The sequence below is a fragment of the Choloepus didactylus genome, chromosome 19, assembly GCF_015220235.1.
Source record: "Choloepus didactylus isolate mChoDid1 chromosome 19, mChoDid1.pri, whole genome shotgun sequence".
NCBI lineage: Eukaryota > Metazoa > Chordata > Mammalia > Pilosa > Megalonychidae > Choloepus > Choloepus didactylus.
This window is the reverse complement of record NC_051325.1, coordinates 49,804,061-49,818,841: the sequence shown is the minus strand read 5'-3', so window position 1 is coordinate 49,818,841 and position 14,781 is coordinate 49,804,061. Positions and strand designations below refer to the sequence as shown.

Here is a 14,781-nt window from a genome sequence, read left to right as displayed (position 1 = left end):
CCCCACCCCCATCTCCACCCACTGTTTATAGACCCCCTCTTTCCCCAGAACTGCTCCCAACCCAGCCAGGCCTGTGACTCTGGACCCAAACCCGCCAAGCCTAGGGTTTCTTGGGGACGTCACATTCCTCTCTGCCCCCCTGACCTTTGTCCATGCAGCTCCCTGCCATTCTTCCTCTTTGCCAAACTAGAGTAGGCACTCGGTAGTTATTTTTTGAATGAATAAATGAAGCAACATCATTAAAATCATCGGCGTCTTTGGGTACAGAAAGGAAGATATTGGTATTCATGGAGTCTAGCGATGGGAGGAGGCTCTCATAGTGGACTTCAGAGCGAGACAAGGTTTAAATTCCAGCTCTGCCACTTACTAGCTGTGTGAATTTGGGTGAGATGCTGCAAGGCCCTAGGCCTGCCTCCCCTCGTCTGTAAAAGGCATGTATGATGACAGCACCCGTGTCGTAGATTGACGTAAAAATTACTGCATGTGCCCAGCACACAGTAAACATTCAGAAAACGGGAGCTGCTAGTTTTAGTATAAGCTGTAACCTGCCTGTCTTGCTCTATCCCTCTTCCACCTGCCCTTCCTCCTTCTCCTTTGAATTGGAAGTTTGGGGCATATGTGATATTATCCTGAATGCCAGGTATAGGTCGACAGATGTGTCTGTGACAAACAAGAAAAAGCAAAACTGACCATTTTCTTTTGTCGGTTACCTGCCTTTGCAATAATGTACTCTGTGTTTGTCGGAGGGCTTACATGGGGCGGTTTGTGAACTGACATAAAAACTTGTTTCTGCCAAGTGATTCAGGTGAGCTGGGAATTTACCAGAGACCTGTGTCAATTCTCCCAGAATACCAAGGTGCAGGGATGTTGGATGCCTGAGCAAGGCTGTGTCAGTGACAATAAGAGTATCAGGGGAGGTGTGCGCCATTTTTTTCAGTTTACAAAACACATTTTCACATTCCTCCCATGTTTCATCCCAATTTCCTATGAAACCTGAGCATCTTAAAAAGTCCAGTCCAGCGACCCCACTCTTCCTTGACCTCCCCTAGGGATCTCATGGTATAAGAAGGGTCTGACGGGTCCCATCTGTCACCTGAGCTATTAGCCACAGCCTCTTCCCAAATATCCCTGTCTCTGGGCTTTCCCCTTCCAAGCCACACTGCACACAGCAGCCATAGTGTTATTTCTGAGAGCTCTCTGACCAATACACTCCCTTGATAAAACCTTCAATGGCTCCCCACTGCCCTCAAGGTAGAGTTCAAGATGACCCAGCAATCTGATCCCAGCAATTAGTTGGGATTGCCCGGGAGTGGGTCTGCCACCCTAGCTTGATTATGGTGTCTTTTCCTGCTGTCATAAATGACTCAACCCCATGAGAAACCAATTCACAAACTTCACTCGGCACCTCCTACATGACTATGTACACTTTGCACACAGCAGCCTGTAAAATATGTATTATTTTGCAGATAGAGCCAGTGGCTAGCTCAAGGTCACCGCTGGTACGGAACAGACCTGGGATTCAAATCCCAGCCTCTCTGAGTCCAACATCCGACATCTTTCCTTAGCATCTGCTGCCTCCTGGGACATAGTGAGCAAGAATCTCCAGAGAGAGGGCAGCTCCCAGACCACATGGCTCAGGTATTTGGGTCCAGTTCGGGTGGGGCTATAGGACTTCTGCTCGGAGACTGCGGGTCCTCCTGAGAGGGAACTCGGAGGAGGGTGGGTGCCCTACCACCATGATGCTAAGTGCACCAGTGGCCCCAGACGACTTAAAAGGCTTTTTTTCACCATCACCACCTTCCCTCCCATCCCCACCTGATGCAGTGGAAAGATGGGTCCAGGTTTGAATTCTAGCTCTGCACTTACATCACGTCTGTGACCTTGGACAATTCATTTCACTATCTGTGCCCCGGTTTCCTCTTCAATAGAACAGAAACTATAATCCATCCCACAAAGTCTCGTTGAAAGGATGCAGTAAGGGCATGTGGGTAAGAAATGCTGTCATCTAGAAAACAAATTATACATTCTCTATACCCATATGATTTGATCTCCAAACAATTTGGGGAAACAGGCAGGGCAGGAATTTTCTTAAATTGTCAATTTCTTTTTAAAAATTAATTTTTATTAAACTTTTAATTGTAGTAACATATATACAACTCAAAATTTCCCATTTTAACCAATTCCAGCTGTGTAATTCAGTGGAATTAATTATAAAAATTAATTTTATAGGAAATACGTCAATCTACTCTCTTAAAAATCAAACCACTATCAGTGAAACTCAGGGCCCCTTTGGCACCACCTGCAATTCTGGACTCCTCCTCACTTCCACAGAGGAAACCCCTGTGATGAGTTTGGCACGTGTAATTGCATGCCATTTTTATACTTTAACATGCATTATATAAACCCACAGAAAATAACTAACATTGTTTTGTGTTTTTTAATGTAAATGGATTCATACTGGATATATCACTTGGCATCTTGTTTTTTTTCTCTCCAACAGTGTTTTCGAGAGCTGTTAGTGTTGATGTACATGTTGCTCTAGTTTATCCCATTTAGGTGGCTATATTCCATCAAATAAATAAACTCCGTTTTACTCATCCACTCCTTTACCAACAGGCACATAGAATGTTTTCCTTTACCGTGACTATCCTTGTACACATTTCCTTGTGTACACATGTCAGTATTTCTCTAACATAGACTTCTGGATATGGAATTTCTGGGTCATGGGGTCTTGTACATTTTCAGTTTTAATAACAGATCAAGATGGGGCTTATTAATAACCATAATAGTCATCATTTATTGAGCTTTTGCTATGTTCTAGAAGCATCCTATGCATTACCTCATGTAACCCTCTCAATAAAGCCACATGAGAGCTATGACTATTTCCAATTTTCAGATGAGAACACTGAGGCCCAGACATGTGAGATTTATTTGAAGCCAGACGGCCGAGTTGGGACCAAGTCTGGGTTAGAACCAGGCTCCCCTGAGCTGCCCACCCCAGCTGTGGCCTTTCCCTCCGTTCATGGGTAGAAGGCAAGAACCTTGAGTCCTGAATCCACAGAATTCCTGGCGACAGGTCTCTTCTGGCCATGGGAAAGGTGTCCGTCCAGGCCAGGAGGCTCACCTGGTCAGCCGGGAGGGCCGCATGGGGGCCTGGGGCGGCAGGGGAGGGGCTGGGAGGGACATTGAACCACAGAGTCCCGGAAAACTGGAGCTGGAAGTACCTTTGAGGAGAAACTGAGGCCCAGGGGTGGGGAGGACTCACCGGCCTTGGCACAAGCAGTGTCCGGAGCACACAAGTGAAGCACCTGGAAAGTGCAGGCTGGTGCTAGCCTGCAGGGCAAAGCCAGGCTCTGTCCCCAGAAGGCCACCACCAAACAGGAAGGGGCTGGAGGGCTGCTCCCAGGGCGGTCTGACCCCAGCTCCCCCTCCCGTTACCCCTGGTTGCCTGTTATCACATCTCAGGCTGAAGCTTCTGCTGGCACTGGAGACCCCCTACCTCCCACCTCCTGCACTTGAGCCTCTCCGGGCCCCTTCCCACCAGTGCTGAGCACAGTCAGGTCTCTTCTTCACCCCCACATTCTTCTCCGGCTACCGTCCCCTCTCCCTCTCTCCCTCGGCAGCCCAGCTTACCAAGTTGTCTCCATTTTGCCCACTCCCTAACCCCTTCCAATCTGGTGTCCCCCGCTGCCGGGTTGCAGAGGCCCTTCCAGGTGCTAAATCCGGGGCTGCCTCCGTTCCCGCCTCAAGGGTTTCACATCAGTTTGACACCCTGTCCTCTTCCCACCGCCCTGACCGCTCCTGCTCGTCACCCTCGTCATCTCCTCCTGTTTTAAAATATTTGTTAGTTTAAAAAGTGAAATAAATATATAGAGAAAAGCAAACAAAAATGACTTAAAAATCACTGACCCATATCCTCTATTGGTATTAAAAACAACAACAACAAAAAAGACGTGGTACAGACACCACGTGGCTGTGTCCATTTTCAGGATATAGAGCAGACAAAGGAGGACGGGAGAGTGTCCTCTCTGTCCCTGCCAGCTTCTTTCTGGAAGAAAACTGTTAACAACATCATCTCATGATTCTTTCTAGAAAAAGTCTTAGTGCACGCACACCTATATATGCTTTTATATTATTTTTATTTACCCCAAAGGATTCGCACTAACACCCTGTTCTGTCTGCTCTCTGAGACTTGGAGCTGACTGGGGTCTTTTCTCAGCCTTGTGCATGTCTCGAGCCATCACAGCCACCTCTTCGGGGTGCCTTTGTGGGAATAACACCCAAATCACTTGTGGCCGGCATTAGTTTCTTCCTGGATTCCAGACCCACATATCCATCTGTCCCTCTGGCACCTCACATGTGAATCTAGCATCTCCCACCTCTTACTCCTCCTCGCTTCACCTGCTGCCATCTCCCCAGATGGCTCGACTACTTCCCCGTCACCCAGGTCAGCAACCTGGGGGTCACCCCTGAAAGACCGAGGCTGTTAAGAGAACACGCTCAGGGGTCAGACTGCATCCAGCTGCTGCCTCTCTGGGCTTTGTTTCCCCATCTCTAAGATGGAGACGATAGTAGATCCCCCCTCCTGGTGATGCTGTTGTGTGAACAAGAAAAGATTGTACCGTTAAGGTGCTAGGAGCCATCCCTGGCACACAGTATCTGCTCAATAAATGCTGCTGGTGGTTATTATTCGTACCCATGACCGCTCCCTTTTCCAACCACCTACATCCAATCCATCACCTCCATTGTCGATTCTCCCAGCTGGACCGGCTTAACAGTCTTCCGCTATCCGTCTGTTCTGCTCCTGACAGCTGGAGTGATCCTTCCAAAAGGCAAATCTAATCACTGTCACTGCCCCGTTTAAGCCCTTCAGTGATCTCCAACACATCTAAAGTCCAGGCTCTTGCTTGGCTTAGGGCACAGCAGAGATTCAGCTGGAATATCCCAGCTGTTAATGGTCAGTGTCTCTTCTGATTGGCCGCTGCCCCGCTGAACTGGCTGTTAACATATTTTGACTATCCCCCTGTGCCCGAGGTCCTGTGCCATCTGGAACCAGCCCACCTAACCAGCTACCTCTCTACCCCATCTCCCTTATAACTCCTGTTTCAACTGCAACAAACATCTTACATTTCCTCAAACAAGATGCACTTTCTTCTGACCTCTGAGCCTTCACACATGCTGTTCCCTGGGCCTGAAACACTTTTCCTCTCCTCTCCACCTAGCTAATCCCTCCTTATCCATCAGTCACTCTCCAAGAAGACCCCTCCCCCACCATCCTGCTCCCCAGCAGCCTTTTCTAAATTTTATCACTCTAGTGATGTCTTGGTGGTGGGGGTTGGGTTTAAAATTTTAAGTACTCCTACTGGTTTATGACTTTTGCTTGCCTACTGACTCCCCACCACTAAAATGCAAGCCAACTGGGAGCCAGAGACATGTCTGTCCAGTTCACTGCGGGATGCTCTGCTCAGAGAGGGCACTCAGTCAATGCTTATTGAATCATTCATCAATTTGTTCATTCAACAAATATTTGTCGAGCACTCTTCTGTGCCAGGTACTGTCTGCGTCCTCAGGGCGCATCCATGAATCAAACCAACAAGAATTCCTACCCCAGTGAAGCATCCATGCTAGTGAGGAGAGACAGACAAATGATAGGCACAATAATTCAGTATATTGTATAACAGGTTAGAAGATGATACGCGCTATGAAAAACAAGGAGTAAAGAAGGGGAATTGGCAGTGCCTTGGGGAGGGGCTGTGATTTTAGATGGAGTGGTCAGGCTATGCCTCGATGCACAGATATTTGAGCAAAGGTATTAAAGTGGTAAGCGGGGGGAGCCCTGCATGTGGGGGAGCATTCCAGGCAGAGGGAACAGCCAGTGCAAAGCTGATCGGGTAGGAGCTCGTCTGCTGCATTCAAGGGAAGTCAAGATGGCCAGGGCAACAGGAGCAGTGGGCAAAGGGAAAGCAGCAGGAGAAGAGGTCAGAGAGGGCAGGGGGCAATCATGTAGGGCCTTTTAGAAACTCCGTCTTTTATTAGGAGAGAAATGGGAGCCATATTTCATAACAGCTTTATTGAGGCATAATTTACATACTATAAAATTCACCCGCTGCAAGTGTGCACTCTAATGATTTTTAGTAAATTTCACAGTTGTGCAACTACCACCATCCACCCAGTTTTAGAATATTTCCATACCCTTCTGTAGTCGTTCCCTACACCCACCCTCCAGCCCCAGGCAACCGCTGATCTGCTTCCTGTCTCTATGGATTTGCCTTTTCTGGACATTTCCTATAAACAGAGTCATGCAACATGTGTTTTTTATGCATCTGGCTTCTTGCGCTTTGCATAATGTTTTGGAGGTGCATCCATGTTATAGCTCATATCAGCAGTTCATTTCTTTTTATTGCTTAATAGTATTCCATTGTGTGAATATACCACATTTTGTTTATCCATTCACCAGTTAATAGACTTGGAGATTGTCTCCAGTTTTGGGCTACTTTGAATAATGCTGCTGTGAACATCTGCATGCGAGTCTTTGTGTGGACATATGCTTCCATTCCTCTCGGGCAGCTGCCTAGGAATGGAATTGATGTGGACCATACGATAAATTTATGTGTAACTCTGAAAGAAACTACCAAAGTGTTTTCCAAATGGGCTGCCGTGTGGAAAACAGTCTACAGTAGAGCAAGGATGGAAGCTGAGAGACCATTCATTTAATTAACATAATTAAATAAATCCACCAGGTTCAAAGAGAAAGGAGATAGGACTCATTGGTAATCCGGGTGTCAAGGACCCCGGCCCCTGACTGCAAACGCAGCCAGCCCAGCCCCAGAAGGGAGCTCACCCCCACCCTCCGCTCCACATTGCCCAGTGTCCAGGCAGCTTCCACGCAGCCAAAGCGTGAAAAGGCCCAGTTTGGAGAAGAATCGGCATCAGGCATGACTGTTCCAAGCTGCGGAGCCCTCTCTCCCCGCAGGGAGATGACAACATTTTCTTTGCAATTAAAATTCCTTTGAAACTGGGACCAAGGAAAATGCAGAAGAGAAGAGAAGCTTTTTAAACTAGGGGAATACTCTTCTGTAGCGATTACCATGTGTGCATTTCAACAAAAGCTGTTTCCTCCTCCCTCGTCCCTGCTCCCTGCGGCTGCAGGGTATTGCCTTGCCCAGACTCCGCTGGCTCAGACCCGCTTTGGGGGAAGGGGCCAGGTGCCTCCCTGGGCCTTCAAGCCCTTTTCCTGGCTGGTCCTGCTTCTCTACCCGCTCTTAAGTTTTTGGCTTCTTCACACATTCCTGCCTGCAGGCCTTTGCTCACCACGGGCACCTCCTGTGAGTCTTGCCTTCCCACTCCAATGACTCATTTGCCAAGATGCCGTTCCATCTTTGCACTCACCCTGGTCCTGTCCACCACCCCCAGCCATTGTCCACCGATCCCACGTGGCTCTTTCCCTCCTCTGAGCTCCACAGCCCTGCCTCTCTGTGCAGCCCACTGGGCTCTGACCACAGTGCTCTGTTAGTCTCTTGGCCTGGGAGGGTGAGGGGCAATGCATGAGAAAGAGCAGGGGCTTTGGAGACCTGGGTCCACTTCATTCATTCAACCAACAAATATTTATTGAACCATTACTATGTGCCATTCACTGTGCTAAGCCCTGGAAACTAGGAAATTTTGTGTTTAGAAATGTAAGCTGGGTTTTTGGGATCAAACTTTCAGCTGAAAAGAGCTAAGAATGCTGGATAAAATATATAAAGCATCTTATTAAAGCATCAAAGAGCTGACAAGTAAGCTTTTTGTAAGGAATTACCAGGAATTCTTAGGTCAAAACTGAAGGGAAAACAGAAACCCAGAGAAGTTAGAGAACATAGAAACTGCTTTTGTCCTGAGGGCATGTGCTGATCCCAGAAAATTTGAATTTGTGTTCTTGATGATTTCATAGCATAAAAGGGATTTAAATGAAAGCCCATGCATGGTCGGTGCTAGGTGAGCAATCCAGTGGGAGGTCTTCTCCAAAATAAACTGGTGCTCGGAAGGGTGTCCCTCACAGGTAGCCCAGGCCTGGAGCAGCTCATCCACAGGACTTGGTATTTCAGGGAACCTCAAGCTTTGAATTCTACTTAAGGTAAACCCAAAATGGTACCCGCGGCCAAATATAGAGTCTCTTTAGAAGAAAATACCTTCATCTCAGACTCAAATTCTTCCTAAAAATAAAATTTCACGTTTAATGGCCAACACACAGCCAAAGATAGCCAGACGTGCCAGAAAATAATGCATAATGAACAATGCATGAAAGGTACAACATGAGCAAACAGATGTCATCTCATGGAGCTTTCAATCCAGCAGGAAAGACAGACACCAACCCTCTCCTTAAAGACAGTAACATCCTCTGTATTGCCTAGTGGAGTTGTGTCTCTGTCCTCAGTTTGCTTTGCCTCCCAGCAGCTTTCAACATGCTGACCTCTGGTTCCTCTCCTGGCTTCCAAGACACCAGTCTCTTGGATGGCCTCCAGCCTCACTGGCAGCTTCTTCTCAGTCTTTGCTTCCTTCTCCTTAATCTCTCATGCTGGGGTGCCCCAGGGCTCACTCTGGGCTTTCTCTCCTTAGGTGATCTCATTCATTTCCTCAGCATTAAATATCATCTCCAGGCTGATGAGTCCCAGATTTATATCTCCAGCCTGGATCTCTTCTTGAAGTTCCAGACTGCTCTATCCAACTGCCTGCTATACATCTCCACCTGAAGTGTCATGAATGTCTCAAACGTAACATACCTAAAAAGGAAATTGCTTCCTCCCCCAACCTTTTCTCTCCTAATTTGCCCCATCATGATAAAGTGTGACCACCATCCAGTGTCATCCTGAATTCCTAGTTTGGGTTAGGGCGGTAATGGAGCTGATGTGAAGTGGTCCATTTGGAGAGTTATGTAGGTGATAAAGTGAACAGGACTAGATAATGGATTGCCCATCAGGGATGCAGGGATGAGTGTTTTCAAGCATGACTTCCTGCCTTCTGGCTCGGACCGCTTGATAGATTTGGGGGCCGTTCTCTGAGATGGAAAACCCCAAAGAAGGACCGGGTTTGAGGAAAAAGAGTGAACGTTTGGATTCAGATGTGTCGCATTTGCAATTTCTTAGAAGTACCTAAGTGGAGGTGTTGAGGGGCCAATTGTATATCTATCTCTGGACTTCAAAGGAGGGGTCAGGACTGGGGATACTGAGTTTGGGCACCATCCTGGTACTGATGACAATTGAAGGCAGTGACACAGATGAGATTGCCTGGGGAAAGTCTGACGAGCACAAAGGTGAAATAGAGGAGGAGAAGCCTGCAAGGAGATGCAGAAAGCATGATCGGAGAGGCTGGGAGGGACCCAGCTGTCTAGTTTTATACTTCAGGTGCTACTGAGGGGTCAAGTAAAATGAAGGCTGGTAACATCCATTGGATGCAGCAGCATGGCAGTCGTTGTTGACGTCAGTGAGCCGTCTTGGTGCAGTGTGGCAGGGGAAAGCCAGGTGGCATTGGTAGGAAGAGAGGGTGGGAGGTGAGAAAAGGAGATAGGGAGTATGGCCAGTCTTCTGCAACATTTTGCTATTAGGGGAAAGGACTGGGGGGTGTAGGGAAGTGTGAGCGTTTTATTTATTTATTTTTTAAGATGGGATCTACTTGAGCACGTTTACTTTCCAATGGCCAGGGCCCATTAAAGAGGACTGAAAATAACAGATGATCTGCAGTGTAAGGCTTCTCAGGTGTGGGCTCCAGAACCCAGGTAAGGGGACTGGCATCAGCCAAGAAGAAGGACATTCCTCTGTGGCGAAGGGGAAGAGTAGAGGATGGACATAGGCGAGTTTCTCCATATGTAAAATGGAGATAACAGAGCCTACTTTATTGGGTGTTATGGGAATTCAATGAATGGAGCTTTTAATAGGCTCCGCCCAGTGTGGTGGTAGCAGGTGGTAAATGCTCCACAAACAGCAGCTGCTATTATTACCTTTCTCTCTCACGACTCTGATCCACTCTTGCTTATGGATAATAATAAACAAAGCTCACCTAGTTACAGCACTTGACTCTCTCCAGAGGATTACGTTTATATTCAACATGTACTAGAGCTTCACAACAAACCTGGGGGGATGTACTTTTGCCGTTTTACAGCGAACACTGAGGCTCAGAGAGGTAAAGTGACTTGCCTGAGGTCACACAGCTGGTGGCGGCAGAGCTGGGATTCCAGTCCGGGTCCGACTTCCCCCACCCCAGTCCCTGCTTTCTCCTTAAAGGTGAACACGGATTCAGAGTCTCACCACCCCTCTAATGTAACCAGAACAGTACAGCCCTGTGTGTGAGCTCCATTTCCTTTAATACATTCAGTGTCCCCAAGAGACAGGGATGGAGATTCCATGACTGGAATCTGTAGCTTTAAACTCAGGAAGGAGAGACTTAAGGTTTGAATAAGGAGCCAGGCTTGGCTTGCTTTCTTGTTGCAGCCTGAGACAAGAGATTAGGGAAGAAGATGCCTTATCTGCCAGCTCCATCGCTTGTCAGGAAAAGGAATAAAGTAAAATACCCCTCAGGCTTGGCATTGGAGCCGCCTATCTGTCACCCCAGATGTGGCCTTGCTCACAGTCTGGGGACAATTTGGCCAAACAGGTTTGCAGCCTGGAGCCCCAGCATTTCCAACCCGGGGATGCAGGACTTGTGAGAAATAGTCTCTCCCCGTTCCCTTCCCACAGCTGTTCCCGGCACAGCCAGGTAACAATGAGTGCTACCCTTTCCAAGTTAGGATCGAGCCCCTTAGCAAGGGGCTCAGCCTGGCCACACCTTACCTTTCTAGTCCCCTCCTCCCACCTCCACACTTTGAATGTTCCTTTCTCCAAGACTTTGCTCTAGCTGTTCTCTCTGCCGGGAATTCCCTGTCCCTTTGCTCTCTATGATGAACCTCTGCTTGTCCTTAAAGGACCAGTTCAAACGTCACCTGCTGCAGGACACCTTCTGTGGCTCTCTTAGACAAAAGCGAGCCTTTGTTGAGCACCTACTGCGTGCTGGGCCCTGTGTTAGGCTCTGGGGTGCAGAGATGAGTCAGATCCCAGCCCTGCCTCAGAGATCCAGGGTTCTTGTGAGCAGGAAGAAGTGACAAGGCTGGAGGTCCCTGAGGACATGGACAGGAAGGTGCAGAGGCAGTGGAAAGTGACAGCCTCTCCCGAGCAGGCTTGGGGTGGGGGCCCCCAGGCCAGTTTCCCTGGCAGGGCGGCCATCCTTACCTCTCCTCGGCATGTTCGCTCCTCTTGCTGTTACAAACACGCCATGTGGAGCAGAGAGACAGCCTGGAGCCTGGGGAGGCGGGGGGCAAGCCACCTGGTTGGGGTGCGGACACCGATGTCAGATTGGCTGTGTGTTCCTGGGCAAGTCACGTGGCCTCTCTGTGCCTCATCTCATCCGTAAAATGGTGATAAAAATAGGACCTGCCTCAGAGTTGTGTGAGATGCAAACTGGGTTACACATGCGACGCCCTTAGAATGGTGGTACAAAGCACCCCGTGAATGGATCCCTTTTTATTAATATGTATTCTTTTAATTGGCAGAAGATTTGCGCCCCACCACCAACTCATTATGTGCACTGGGAAAGTTCATTCCCCGCCACCCCCTGTCCTCTCTTTCCTCATCCAGAAATGAAGAAAGTAGTGTGTTTCCAGCTCTGATATTCTGGGATAGGAATGAATGGGGTGGGGCGGGGAGGGTGCAACTTAACAGGGTGAGGGATGGTATAAGAAAAGGCCCAGAGACGCGGCTGAGCAGGGAGCAGGCAGGAGACCCCCAGGCAGCCTTCCGGATCACCGAGGGCCTTAAATGCCAACACGGTGCCTCTGAGGGGTGGCCGGTTTGATCAACTCTTTGGAAACTGTGTCTAATCATGGGGGAGACAATGGGGCCCCTGGAGAGGCAGTGATCTCCCCGTCATGGGAAGAGTGTGGGCAGAGGCAGAGATCTCAGAGACAAGGTGGAGGGACCTTCCCACCTAGAGACTGGAAACCCTCCAAAAGCAGCAGGGGGAAGAGGCCGCGAGCCAGAGCGGTGACGCGCCCGAGCCCTGGAGTCGGGCGTGTGCTCTTGCAGCTGACCTCCAGCTCCGCAGCTGCCTGCTGCCCACCTGTGAAATGGGGGTCAGGACAGTGGCTGCAGCGCTGTGACAGCACTGAGGTGCTCCCTGTTGCTGGGGCTGCTGCTCGCTCTCGGCCTTGGCCTCTGCAAGTCCATTCTGGTGCCTCCGGCCTCTCCTCCCTTCTGTCTTAGGCGGCCGCTCCGGAGCCTCCCCAAGGAGCTCGCCATGGTTACCAGCTGCCTGCAAGGAAAGGCCATAAACCCTGATCCCAGGGTGGCAGGAGGGGTGGAACCCGTGTGTGGAGCGGGAAGGGGGGCAGCTAAGTGGAATTGAACCTTGTTTAAGGAGGAGAGCCACGCCTCCCCGGGCCTGTAATTTACTGCGAGGTTGACAAGATGAAAGCGGAATTTTCAGTGGCGTAATCGCTGGGACCTCAGGGAGGCGCGGGAGATGAGCCGCGAGGCGAGGCAGGCTCGGAGTGAGATCTGGGGCACGGATCCTGCTGTGATCACAGCGGGCGGCAGATTCAGGCCCGGCTGACAAAGCCCAGGGCTCAGGTCAGCGTCTTGTCTGCTGTCATCTCCAGAGCCGAGGTCAGGCCAGATTTTTCAGCAGCTTCTGCATAGTACAAAATGCACCGCCAAGGATGTCTGCCGAGAGCTCCCAGCTGAGCCCCTTCCTAGGAATTGCCCACAGTCAAAGTGAGCTGCCTTACCGGAGGCCACATCCCTTGCCCCAGGAGCAACCTACATCCACTGTCTGGTAGATGCATAAAAGGGCCCCAATTAGGGGCATCCCAGCTCCAAAGTTTCCCATGGGACAGCTGAGGTCTGTTGCAACAGCATCAGTGTTGAACTTCACCCTCTGCATGGCTTTGCTTCCACTACCCTTTCCACCATGCTCCCCAGAGCATTTCCCAATAAACCTCCCGGAGGCAAATATCTGCCTCAGAGGCTGTGTACAGGGAGCTGGGCCTAAGCCCTTCTGACACCAGGAGGCCTGTTTCAAAGCAGTATGGGTGGTGCTGGAATAGGATGGCAGAGCCTTTTACAGATGGGGAGATGCGTCCAAAGCCATGCAGGGTTTTAGGAGCGGAAGCCGGGATTCCAGGCTCCCAGCCCACTAGTCCAACTCCCCCATTTTATAGCTAGGGAGACTGAGGACCCGAGAGCTGGGGAATGCAATTCAACAACTGCCACAAGGTGCAGGGCAGAGCAGGGTAAAGGAGGTCGAGTGCTGGGGTAGGAAGCTCACAGCTTTGGAGTCAGACCCTGATCACGTGGTCGTGAGCCTGTATTTTTTTCATCAATAAATGGAGTCTAGAGTCCATCCGGTATGGTGGTGTGAGCCTTGCCTGAAATAATAATTCGGGCTGGTTATGTGCAGCCCTGCGTCTTCATACACATCTCACTGGACCAGGGCCCGGCACACAGTCGGTGACCAATACCTGAGCTTTGCTCCACAACTTCCTAGCCACCTGGCCCAGGGGCTCCGAGGCCAGCCTCAGAATCTACTAGGGAGTCATCCCCAGCCTGGGCAGCCTCTGGAGCCAGACTTTCCCATTTCAAGTCCTGGCTTCTCCACTTCTAGGCTGTGACTTCAAACAAGTCAGTTCACCTCCCTGAGCCCTGGTTTCTTCATCTGTAAAACAGGGATAATAACAGGACAGACTGGCACACAGTGACACACGCAAAGTGCTTAGCATGGGAGCCAATAAGCATAGTCTCTTTTTCTTAGCTCCTCAAATGCATAAGTCCAGGCAGGCACACGGAAAACACCCTGTAAACATTGCCTACTGGTGTTATTATTACTATTACTGAATCAGGTGCTCTGGGGACTAGGAATATGCATTCGGAACAAGCCCTCCCTATTGTGCCACCAGCACTAGCCCTCTGACCAGCCCCTGGGAACACTTCTTCCAGATTGACTTTCCATTTTACAGAAGCCCAGAGTGGGGGTGGCCCTGGCCAAGGTCACCCAGCATGTCGGGATCCAAGCCAAGCTCCAGTGTAGTCTACCAGTCTTCCAGCCTACAGAGCTTTCTCTTTTACCACAAAGGGACAGACTGCTTAACATCACCTGCTCGGGTTGCAATAAAAATTAACTACCCTGAATACGTGCATGATCAATGCAGCTCAAGACAGGGAAGGGACTGAGGGAGGCTGAAATGAAATGTGTCACACGTGCTCCTGGGGTATCCAAGCAGGCTCTCTAATGGCTCTTCGGAGGGCCCCCACCCGGTTAGGAGTCCCCAGGCTGCTGGTTGCCTCTGCCTTGGTCTGTGAGATGTGACGCCAGAATGGGGTGGGAGCTCCATGCAGACTTGAGGAGGCAGAGCTGAGGTCAGGGCTGAGCCTGCATCCAGCCCAGGCTCCATCCCTCCCTCCCCTGGATGGCACCCTACAGACACACATCTGGGCCCCTCTGGGCCAGCTCAATTTCCACCCCAACCCAGAGGGAGGGATGGAGCCATCTGGGTGAGGGTAAGAGGTTAGGCCTTCTCCCTAAAGTTTTCTGGACCAGAGGCAGGTTGAGTGGAGTACGAATGGGGTAGGGGGCAATATGACACAAAGACCCCATCTCTGCCCACAGGGAGCCTCTGAAACAGACAAACTTTAGCAAGCTCAGGTCTAGGGGGACTCTCAGCTGGGGGTGGGGAGGGGGATACCCAGAGGGGACGCCCAGGCCCTGGTAGGATGGAGGAGC

General features: G+C 50.1%; 1 protein-coding gene across 2 annotated transcripts in view; it reads left to right on the top strand.

Moving 5' to 3' along the window:
- The window catches only part of CDH22 (cadherin 22), a 123,956-nt gene that overhangs the window by 25,911 nt on the left and 83,264 nt on the right, over window positions 1–14,781 (top strand). The window contains exon 1 of one of the 2 annotated variants that reach the window (XM_037812229.1): window positions 1,618–1,638. The exons of the other annotated variant lie outside the window; for it this stretch is intronic. The gene's annotated coding sequence lies outside the window, so the exon portion shown is untranslated. Of the gene's footprint in view, window positions 1–1,617; window positions 1,639–14,781 lie in introns of those variants that run through there. 2 annotated transcript variants of the gene reach the window in all.